The sequence below is a fragment of the Leptonychotes weddellii genome, chromosome 5 (assembly GCF_054177405.1).
Source record: "Leptonychotes weddellii isolate Sample4059 chromosome 5, ASM5417740v2, whole genome shotgun sequence".
Classification (NCBI taxonomy): Eukaryota; Metazoa; Chordata; class Mammalia; order Carnivora; family Phocidae; genus Leptonychotes; species Leptonychotes weddellii.
Window position 1 is genome coordinate 5,662,791 of NC_138373.1, and position 11,037 is coordinate 5,673,827.

The 11,037-nt window shown below is 48.9% G+C and overlaps 1 protein-coding gene across 1 annotated transcript in view; it reads right to left on the reverse strand.

The window, feature by feature from the left end:
• Nucleotides 1–2,609, reverse strand: part of KPNA7 (karyopherin subunit alpha 7) — a 36,942-nt gene extending 34,333 nt beyond the window's left edge. The window contains exons 1-2 of the mRNA XM_081819322.1: nt 2,457–2,609; nt 2,016–2,106 (exon numbers count right to left, since the gene is read on the reverse strand). The gene's annotated coding sequence lies outside the window, so the exon portion shown is untranslated. The remainder of the gene's footprint in view (nt 1–2,015; nt 2,107–2,456) is intronic.
• Nucleotides 2,610–11,037: the final 8,428 nt, after the last annotated feature.

The window sequence follows — 11,037 nt, forward strand, 5'->3', positions numbered from 1 at the left end:
TGCCCCTTCCCCTGCCTGTTTTCTCTCTCTCTCTCTCTCTCAAAAATAAATAAAATCTTTTAAAAAATTCAATCTAAAAACACACAACTACCTGATGACAAAACACAGGCAAAAGATCTGAATGGACACCTCACCAAGGAAGACACGTGGGTGGCAAATAAGCAAGTGAAAAGATGCTCAACATCATGAGTTGGTGGTGGTTAGTGAAAAGTTTAAGAAAGCATTTTCAAGTCCATAATCCCACTTGATCTATCAATTCTGGGAGGTCTGTAGTCATTTATTATTATTATTATTATTATTATTATTATTATTATTATTATTCCCATTTCACAGGGAAGAAATGGAGGCTCATGGAGGTTAAATCACTTGCCCAAGGGCAGAACTGAGACTCAAAGCCATGGAACTCTTTCCACTTGGGAGGTTTCTGTGTTCTAAGAATGTTCTAGAAGCAAGCACTTAGTATCCGATTGGACAAGGCCACACTTCTCATTTCAAGCAAGGAGAGAAGGCCATGCCCCACCCACATTACCTGCCCACCCCCCAGCCACCATCACGGATGGACAGGCCTGTCTCGTAAGCAGTTGGACCTCCAGTAAGGCCTGTCCTTCTGGGTACCAGGAAAAGCACTGAGCGAGTGACTGTTGAATGTCCAATAGCAGGGTCTCTCACAGGCTGGAAACCACCCCCTGTGGACCTTCCACAGCTGGCCCTTTGCTTCATAGAGAGGAGAGCTGTTCCAGGAGGCGCTAGTTCCCAGCCCAAGGGCTGGCACACACAGCCTGAAAGCTGTAACTTTGGCTTCCTGGCCCTGGATCTGGACAGAAGTCTGATTTTCTTCAATACCCCATGACTGAGAACTCTGTTGTAACTGAGGTTCTGGGCCCTGGTCCTGGCAGTGGGGGGCCCTCCTGGGGTACTGAGTGTGGGGGTCTCAGGCTGGCACAGGATTGATCAGGTGCCACTCCTCCACTTTTATCTGCTGTATCTCCTCTGCCCTCCCCAGTTTTCCCCCCAGAGGCCCTCCAAGGCAGAGAAGTGTCTAGTTGATTGTCTATCATTGCTAGGGTCTAGCAAAGAACTTAGCGCAGAGCTCACAGAACTGGGAGAAGGAAGGAAGGCACATGAGGGCCAGCAGCCCTATTTCCTAAGCCAGCCATTTGGGGGCAGGGCCCAGCTCCCTGTGTATCTAAGTCCAAGGGTTTCTGGATGTAGATGCCAAGAATAATCCCCATCTCGAGTACCACCCGAACAGAGTATCATGCTTAGAGTACTGTTCCCACCATACAGTTCCAGCTTTCATTCATTCAACACATATTTATTGATCATCTAATAAATGCCAGGCACTTTATATACATGAACTCCCTTCATTCTTAGAACAAACCTATTTGGAAAGTACCTCTACCATCCCCATTTTACAGACAAGAAAACTGAGGCATGGCGAGGTCACAGAGCTAGTAAAGAGCAAACTCAGAAAATTTGGTTTCAGAGTCCAGTTTTTGATCAACACCCTCTACTGCCTCCCAGGCCAACCCCTGTCCTCGCCATGCTTACATTCGACGAGGGAAAGAGCCCAGAAACCATCTAATAGATCCATAATGTACCGTTGAGAGTGATAAGCACTAGAAAGAAAAATAGAGCCACATCTCAGATGCTGACTCCCTGTGTGTCTTTGGGCAAATTACTTCACCTCTCTGAGCCTCTTTTCTCATCCGCTAAAAGCAGGTCATTACTCATCTGCCCCACCCACCTGCCCAGGTCGCTGGAAAGATCCAAATGAGCTAATGGGCACAGGAGCGCTTTGTTTTTATTGTTGTATCACTACCAAGCCATGACTCCAGGGAATTTTTTTCCCCTGGGGGATCTAAGTCATCCTGCTTTCTATAGAGAGGCATAACTAAACTTCCCCCGGATATCTTTATGAGCCAGATAATTCCAAGCCCAGTGCTATTCTTACCGCATTTTTAAAAGCAGAGAGCATTGCGTGTACCCACCTACTCTTGGGAGGTAGTACTCACCTGACAGTTTGAGGGCCTTCTCCCGACCAAGCACTCTTACTGAAATGGAACTTTCTGGAACACTGGCCACTAAAAACTCCCTGGTGAGAAGCTTAGGAGAGACAGAGGGGCAGGTTCTAGATATCTTGTTTGCTCCACATCCATATCTTATGTTTCCTCCACTTGTCCTGCGTCCCAGGAGGCTGACCTCCACCGGCTGCCTCCCCAGGTCCCTGCTCTCCAGCTTCTGGTTGGGTGTGGCCAGAGGAGATGAGGGGGAGAGATGGGTGAGCAGGTGGGGAGATTTGAGCAAGCCCCTGGCCCTGCTGGGTCTGGTTGGGCAGTAGCCGGGCTGTCCCCCTGAGGACTACACTTTTCCCCCTTTTCCTACACTTTTCCGGGGTGTGGTGGCCTTCCCATTGCTTCTCCACCCCCTGCCGTTTCCCCTAAACCCTGTCCCACCTTATTCAGTAGCCTCTCCCTTAAACTCCAGGCTGTGACCCCACTGGAGTGTGCTCTCTCCTGCTGGGTCCCGGACTGAAAACCTCCTGCCAGGTAACATTCCTTCCCAGAATCACTGTGAGTGGGGCCCCATTTCTTCTCTCTGACCCCTGCTCTCATCAGCCAGAAGATGAAGATCATGTGGGAATAAGCTGGAAGCAAGCGGGCTTTGGGTGGGGCATCCTGAGGATGGACTCCAAGCCCCGGCGCCCCCTGCAGCCTCTCCTGGATAACTGTCTTCAAAGGCCCCCTGGGAGGGTGCTGGGGTGTGGTGAGACCTCCCCTGCTCTCCCCAGAGAAGCTCCACCTATCTCTGTTGATTCTCTCTCTCTGCCCCTTCCCCTTCTGCACAAAGCTCTGCCTGCTAAAAGTTCTGTTGCTAAAGAAATTGAAAACGACCCTATCAGGTGATCAGAATTTGGGGAGAAGCTGATTGGCGGGAATGGCACCACCGCAGCGTTGACAACAGCCATGCTTGGGGGCATCTCAGCCAAACTCTCATTTTACCTTTGGGGAAACTGAGGCCCAGCATGGAAGAAGTGTGGTCCATCCTCAGGCGTGAAGTATTCAGGCAGAGCAGGTGCTAGGAAAGGTTCCGTGTCGTAATTGCTTATTAATCCAATTCTTCATCGACAGATCCCAGTTTTCAGAATACAATAATGATGCTGCAGGGATCAGCTGATAAAAGGAAGCGTCTGCAAAACATTAATGTATATTAAAAGTTCTTTGGTTACCTCGGTAAAGTAGCTGCTTCCCAGACCCAAACCCAGAGGGGCAAAAAAGGAAATCAGCTCTGTGCTCAGGTGGGTTCCTTTTTCCTTTAAGAGTGAATTAAGGCAGGGCGCCTGGGTGACTCAGTTGGTTGAGCGACTGCCTTCTGCTCAGGTCATGATCCTGGAGTCCCGGGATCGAGTCCCGCATCGGGCTCCCTGCTCAGCGGGGGGGTCTGCTTCTCCCTCTGACCCTCTTCCTTCTCGTGCTCTCTGTCTCTCATTCTCTCTCTCTCAAATAAATAAATAAAATCTTTTAAAAAAAAAAAAAAGAGTGAATTAAGGCATCTATACCCTAAATACAAAATCTAAAACCGTACAACTCTTAGAAGAAAATGCAGGGGCAGATCTTCATAACCTTGAATTTGGCAGTAGTTTCTTAAATATGATGCCGAAAGCACAGGCAACAGAAGAAAGAAATAGACTGGACTTTGTTAAAATAAACTTTTGTGGGGGCGCCTGGGTGGCTCAGTCGGTTAAGCGTCTGACTCTTGATTTCGGCTCAGGTCATGATCTCAGGGTCATGAGATCGAGCCCCCCCATCAGGCTCTGGGCCAAGTGTGGAGCCTGCTTAATATTCTCCCTCTACCTTTCCCTCTGCCCCTCCCTTCCTCCCCCCACCCCCGCAAACACGTTCTCTCACTCGCTCTCTCTAAAAAAAAAGGATCTAGTATCTAAAATATATAAAGAACTCTTATGACTCCACAACAGAAAGACAAACAACCCAATTAAAATATGGGCAAAGGACTTGGATAGACATTTTTTTTAGATTATATTTATTTATTTGACAGAGAGAGAGACAGCGAGAGAGGGAACACAAGCAGGGGGAGTGAGAGAGGGAGAAGCAGGCTTCCTGCTGAGCAGGGAGCCCGATGCGGGGCTCGATCCCAGGACCCTGGGATCATGACCTGAGCCGAAGGCAGACACTTAATGACTGAGCCACCCAGGTGCCCTGTGGATAGACATTTTCCCAAAGATATACAAATGACCAACAAGCACATGAAAAGATGCTCAACATCATCAGTCATTAGGGAAATATAGATAAAAACCACAATGAGATACCATTTCACACCCACTAGGATGACCATAATTTAAAAAACAACAACAAAACAAAAAGGAAAGTAACAAGTGCTGGTGAGGATCTGGAGATATTGTGAATCACTGGCAGGAAGGTAAAATGATTCAGTCACTGTGAAAACAGGTGGTTCCTCAAAAACCTGAACATAGGGGTGCCTGGGTGACTCATTCAGTTAAGCATCTGACTCTTGGTTTCGGCTCAGGTCGTGTTCTCAGGGCTGTGGAATCAAGCCCCGCTCTGGCTCTGCGCTCAGCAGGGAGTCTGCTTGAGAATCTCTCTCTCCCTCTGCCCCTCTCCCACTCCCATGCACACAGGCGTACTCTCTCGCTCTCTCTCAAAATAAATAAAATCTTAAAAAAAAAAAAAAAACATAGAATTATCAACTGACCCAGCAATTCTATTCCTAGGTAAGTATAAAAAAAAAAAAAAAAAAATTGAAAACCGGAACTCAAGTAAATGTAACCATATGTCCATAACAGCACAACTCACAGTAGCCAAAAGGTGGGAACAACCCAAATGTCCATCAGTGGGTGAGTGGATAAAATGCTGCAGATTCATACAATGGAATACTGTTCAGCCATAAACAGAATGAAGTCCTGACACCTGCTAGAACTTGAATGAACTTTGAAAATATGATGCTAAATGAAAGAAGCTAGGCACAAAAAGGTGACATGTCATACAATTCCATTCATACGAAATACTTAGAATAGATAAAACCATAAAGATAGAAAGCAGATTGGTGGTTGCCCGGGCTCAGGAGAAGCTGTTTAAACGGTACCAGGTTGGGCACCTGGGTGTCTCACTCAGTTAAGCGTCTGCCTTGGGCTCAGGTCATGATCACAGGGTCCTGGAATCGAGTCCCGTGTTTGGCTCCCTGCTCAGCGGGGAGCCTGCTTTTCCTTCTGTTCCTCCGCCGCCCACTCGTGAGCATGCTTGCTCTCTCTCAGGTGCTCTCTCTCTCAAAAATAAATAAAATCTTAAAAAAAAATAAAGGGTACCAGGTTTCCTTTTGGGCTGATGACGTTTTGAAACTAGGTAGGAATGGTGGTTGCACAACACTGTGAACGTACTAAATGCCATTGAGTCACTCACACAGTGGTTAATTTTATGTTAATTTGTCTCAATTAAAAAAAACAAAACAGTGGGTGGGGTGGAGATAAGGGTGAAGGCAGAGCTAGGAAGAAGGTCCCCCTGGCAGTTTGTCCTTTCAGACCCAGAGGACATCTCTGAGCTCAAGAAGGGTACAGATGGGAAAGGCATGCCCAGCAAGGGCAAGGACTTGCGCAAGGTCACAGAATGTGTGGGAATCCGTAAAGGAATTGGAGGCAGGGCTTTAGGACTCAAAGCTGGCACTGCATCATGATGCCTCCACTGGCCATGGTGGCCTGGAGGGGGCCCGTGGCCGTGATCAAATGAGTGAAGACCAAGCTCACACTGGCCTTCCAGACTGACGAAGTCATCGACCAGTTGGTTATCTGGGCTCATCCATGCCAAAGGCTTTGGATGAGTCAACTCGGGTCTTCCTCCTTGACAGTCGGCCCCCTCCATGGGCAGAGTCCTAGCTTTAAGCAGAAAACTCATTAGCCTGCTGTTCTATTTCTGCCCACAGCTTGCACCCCTGGGCTGAGGTCATCAGTTTCCCCACAAGGGCAATGGGAGGAAGGAGAATGTCCTAAAATTACAGCATTCACTGATCCCCCCTGAGGGACCTGGGAGCATCCAAACTCTGGAAGGTGAAGCCAGCTGAGCCACCAGAGCCCTGAGGGGTTCTTTTCTTTTTTAAGGTTTTGCTGGCTCAGACCTGTTGGGCAGGTATAAAAGGGAATGGCCAGCCTCGGCTGGGCACCCAGTCTCTTCCAGTGTGGTCTCAGGTGGGTACCATAGGGGCTGCCGGGGGAGATGGGAAACAGGGAGGTGGGTGCTCTGGAGGAGTCACCTGAGGAAAGTGGGTGTAATGATGGGAGATTAGCAAGGTGGAGCAGGAGGTGAGCATTTCTTGAGCACCTGCCTGCCCCAGGGGCTGCAGAGGGAGCATATCATTCAGTGTTCCAAGGGACCTGGACCTGCAGGTGAGGAGATAGCTGGTGGGGCTCGTGCTGCATTCCACAGTGAGACAGGAGCAGTTGGGATTCGAACCCGGATCAGCCCCACTTCACTGCACCACTTGCCTTTCCTGGTTGGGGGGGGGAGGTGCTGGGTTCACCCAGGGCTCAATCCCAGCCCTGTCCTTCCCACACCGTAATGCATCTCTGCTCCCCCGCCCCGCCTCACCCCCAGGACCCTTGCAGCTTTTGCATCCCTTGAGCTGAATGTTTTCTATGTTTTGTGGTTTACGATTTTAAAAATGGGGTCTGAGTGGTATCTGGCTAGCTTAGTTGGAAGAGCACCTAACTCTTGATCTCAAGGTTGGGAGTTCGAGCCCCATGCTGGGTGTAGAAATTCCTAAAAACAATAAACTTAAAAAAATTTTTTTAATAAATAAAAGAAAGAAAAAGTGGGTCTTAGTTATCAAAGATGCCTGGAGAGAGCTGTTGTCTGGAGGGACAGGAGTAGCTTGAATATGTAGGGGGGCCTGGAAGGAGGGCTCACTACTGAGCAAGGGGCTGTGGCCACTGAGAGGGGTGGGACCTGGTGTCAGAGGCCTGTACAGCCCTGGGGTGCAGGCCTGGTCCCAGGGGTCTGCGCCCCAGGCCCCCAGGCCAGGACAATAGCAATAACACCTTAGCTTATGGGTCCTGGCAAAACCATCATAAAAACGAAACAAAACAAAACACAGAAGCAGCCTAATTGGACTAAACAAAGGAGAATTTCTGGCCTCTCCTCCCACATTAGAACAATTTAAAAAGGTACCTAGCCCTCAGACACGAGCAGTTGTTTTGCATTAAAGACAAGTCTAATGCATTTTAATCTGACTTTGCTGATACTTGCATTTCTTTTTCATGTGGATTTTGGTCTCATTTCCCTGGTGACTTCCGTCTGTGTTAAACAGAAGCAGGAAAATGAGGCAGCAAAAAGACAATGCAACTGAGCCACTGGGGACAACAAATGACAAAAGGAAGTTTATGTTGAGCAATTCTCTCTTCCAGGAAGGGGTAGGGGGGAGGCCCAATGCAGCCTCAGCGCTGCCCAAGGTGACCTTTGGCAGAGTCAAGGGAGAGCCAAGTCTCCTGGGTGCTGGACGGACTGCTGGAAGCTCTCGGGACACCGAGGACTCCTAGCCCAGTGCTCCCCGGGGACAGGACTCAGGATGAGTTAGGCAGGGTTCTCACCCTAGGTTCCGGGGTCTTCAGCGGGGAAACAATCCCATCCTTTAACAGAAATGTATCATTCCCTCCCCTTTATATCACAGGCAACAAATCACAGTCCCCAACACCTGTGACTTTGTCAGCAATGGAAATCACCGCGATTTTCATATCACTGGACGATGTGGCAGAGAGCTCGAAAGATTATCAGTTCCCATCATTGCTTCAGAACAATGTTGGGTTGTTAGACCTGAGGTCAGATCATGTCATTTAATGCATTAGTGAGGAAGTACGCATATTACTGTATCACGCAGGCTTACTTACTATTTTGTTAATTATATTTTAATACCATTTGTTTCCTTGGTGATCCTACGCATTTTACTACCTGAATTTAAAACGTTCATTTTGTCCAATGGGAACACAGGCATCACCAGATGGCACAGGACGCCCACCCCTTTCCTTTCGTTCTTATTTCCTGCGAAATAGACCAGCTTTGGGGTTGGGGAACCCACAGAGAGATGGACCCCACAGAGAGAGAAGACCAGGAGAAAGTGTCTGGCTTTGCTGCCACATCTTGCCTGTCCTGGGTCAGCCTCTTCTGGAAACACCAGAGCCCTTGACAGGAAAAGCTGGAGCCCTCCTGAGGATAGCTTGGGGCAGCGGGAATCCTGGGAGGCACAGTCTGAGACCCTCCATCCCCAGCTGGCTTATTTAGAGCTGGAGGCTGTACTCGGCCTCCAGAACAGCACTGCTGACAAAAAGGCTCACAACCACACCCTCCCCAAACTTCTGAGAAGGTTCTTCACCTCTAAGACAAACTGGGATGCGCCTGACTTCTCTCTTTGCTACCATGAGTCCCCAGTTCTTCTTCCTGGTGGTTTGGTGAAATTGTCTGGGTTTGGAGACCAAGAGGCCCAGGCTTGACCCCAGGCTAACCTCATCCTAAGAGAGGTAATCATTGAATCCAAGCAATTATTCTGTACCAAGCACTTCCTTAGCATTTGGCAAAGCCCGTAGACCTCAGCTCAGATTAGCGTTTTTAAATGCATTAAAAAAACAAAACAAAACAAAAAACTACATAGGGTTACAAAGGAAACCAATTGTATTAAAATATATTATCAAAATATTTAAAAGTTAACCTGTGATATAGTAATTAAAAGTCTACTTCTTCGTGAGTAGATTTAAATAACAGCTAACTGAGGATCTAATAAGACCATGATTTCAAAGTTGAGATGAGGGTAAATAATATTTTGAGATTTCTGCAACCGTGCGAAAATGAAAGGAGACTAGCTGTGGTTTCTGTTGGGGACTGTGTTACTGGGGTGCTACTGGGTCTTGTGGCCTCTGTTCAAACCTTAAGGGAAAGCGAAAACCAAGTAGTAATTGTTTTGCTGTCCCAATTTCATGGTTAAAATCCTTGCTTTAACCGCCCCAGGCTCTCGTCTTCTCCTCCATAAAATGAGCTTCCTGATCCCCACCTCACAGCCTCAGTGTAGGGGCATATGAGAGGGCAGAAGCAAAAGTGTTTTGTGGTTGGTGGGAGTGGGTACACAACTCTGAGGAGCTATTACCTAGTTTCTAATTCTTGATTATTAAGACCTAATGGCACCAAGACACCCAAAGTGACATGAGAGAAGCAACCCCCTCTCTCTCGGGGCATTTGTCCCAGCCTACCCATCAGTCTTGGCAAACTGGCCTTGCTCTTCCCTACAGCACCCAGGGAAGCCCTGGTTCCCTCCCTTGGTTCCTTCCTGCTCCTCCCTCAGCCAAGCCACGATGCCTGGTGGATACAAAGGAGAATGTGGGGACAATGTGGACCCAATGCCCTTCCTGGCACCTCCGGAAAAGGAGAGGATCGAAGCCATGAACAAGCCCTATGACATCAAGAAGTCCTGCTGGGTCAAAGACGAGAAAGAGGGCTTCATTGCTGGGGAGATCCAGTCTGAACAGGGTGAGCAGGTCACCGTGAAGACAATCAACAACCAGGTGAGTGGGGAGTAATCTCCAGGATGAAACTGAGAGTAGGGAGTGGCAGACACCCAGCCTCTGCTGTCCACACTCAAGAGGCAGGATGGTAAGAGGAGCTGATGCCTCTGAGTCCTGTGTGCTGGGTTCAAGTTCAGATTTGGCTACACTCAAACTGTGGCCCTAGGCAAGACACTTGCCCTCTCTGAGCTTTGACTCCCTCCCAGTAGAGATTCCAACATGGTAGGACACACGGAAGTCCTTTGTATGCTCTGAAATAGCACACGTGTGCACAAGATTGTCGTGGGAGTTACTTATCTTTGAAGTCCCAAAGAGCTTTCATGTGGCGTGACAGTGAGCATCCCAGATGTCAGCAGTTGCACTGTGTGCCCACAACAGCACGAGGAACGTGAGGCAGGGCCCAGAACACCCTGGCTCACCTGGGGAGCTCTCCACCTGCATGCCCACAGATGGAGGCTCAGAGCCCCTTGCTGCACGGCGGCAGCGTGCTGGAGCTGGCTTGAAATGGCTTGCAAGGACCCAACACCCAACGCTAAACAACCAGGGGCTTTGCAGCCAAGTATTAAACTTCTGGCAGCTTGATGTCTTGGAAAATGTTATAAATCAGGGATTCCCCCCTCCCCCATATAGCTGGTTTACCAGCACACCACTCTCTCTACTGGTCTACACTGTGTCTGACTGTGAGGGTGACTTGAGAGAGGGGGTAGTAAGTTTGGCTCATTAAACCCCTACACCGCGGCAGACTCCTGGTGAGGCGCTGGATGTTTTGTTTTATCTTTCAATAATCTTATGTAGTAGGATTTTAGGAGTTCCTATTTTGTAAAGGATCAAGGAGGCACTACGTAACTTGCCTGTGGTCACAAAGACAGTAAATGATGAGCTCATATTCAAACCTAGCTGTATTGGGCTCAAACGCCCACGTGCCCCCACGTCACCACACCATCTCCCCGTGGTGGGCAGAGCAGCAGGAGTGTGAGGGCATCCTCGGTCAATGTCAGGAAGACAAGAGGCCAGAGGCCTTCTGGGATCAGAACCTGCAGCTGCTGAGCTGAGCTTTGTGCTTTGCTTCACTTCGAGGGGAGTGGCAGCAGGGAGATGAGGCTATCCCTGGGTTCCAGGGGGTTGGAACACAAAAGTCAAGTTTACTTCTCCAGAGAACCTACTTTTCAGAAGGGCAGAGCACTGCAGTGTTGTAAGGAGTGATGTATGAGATCGTGGAGCCCCAGGGCCCTGGTTTGGATACACGTTAAGGACAGCACGTAACTTCTGTGAGCACCGCCGGTTTGGGACAGAAAGACTGACTCACCTGACAGAATTCTAAGATAAAGGCAAAGGGCCCTGTCCTCTGCCTGAGCCGAGAGAGAAGGTTTGCCTGAGGGTGAGGTCCAGAGATCTGGGAACTCCCGGAAATGGACTCTGAATAAAACCCAGCTTGATTTACCAGGGGTGTGGTGACCATTAGTGGG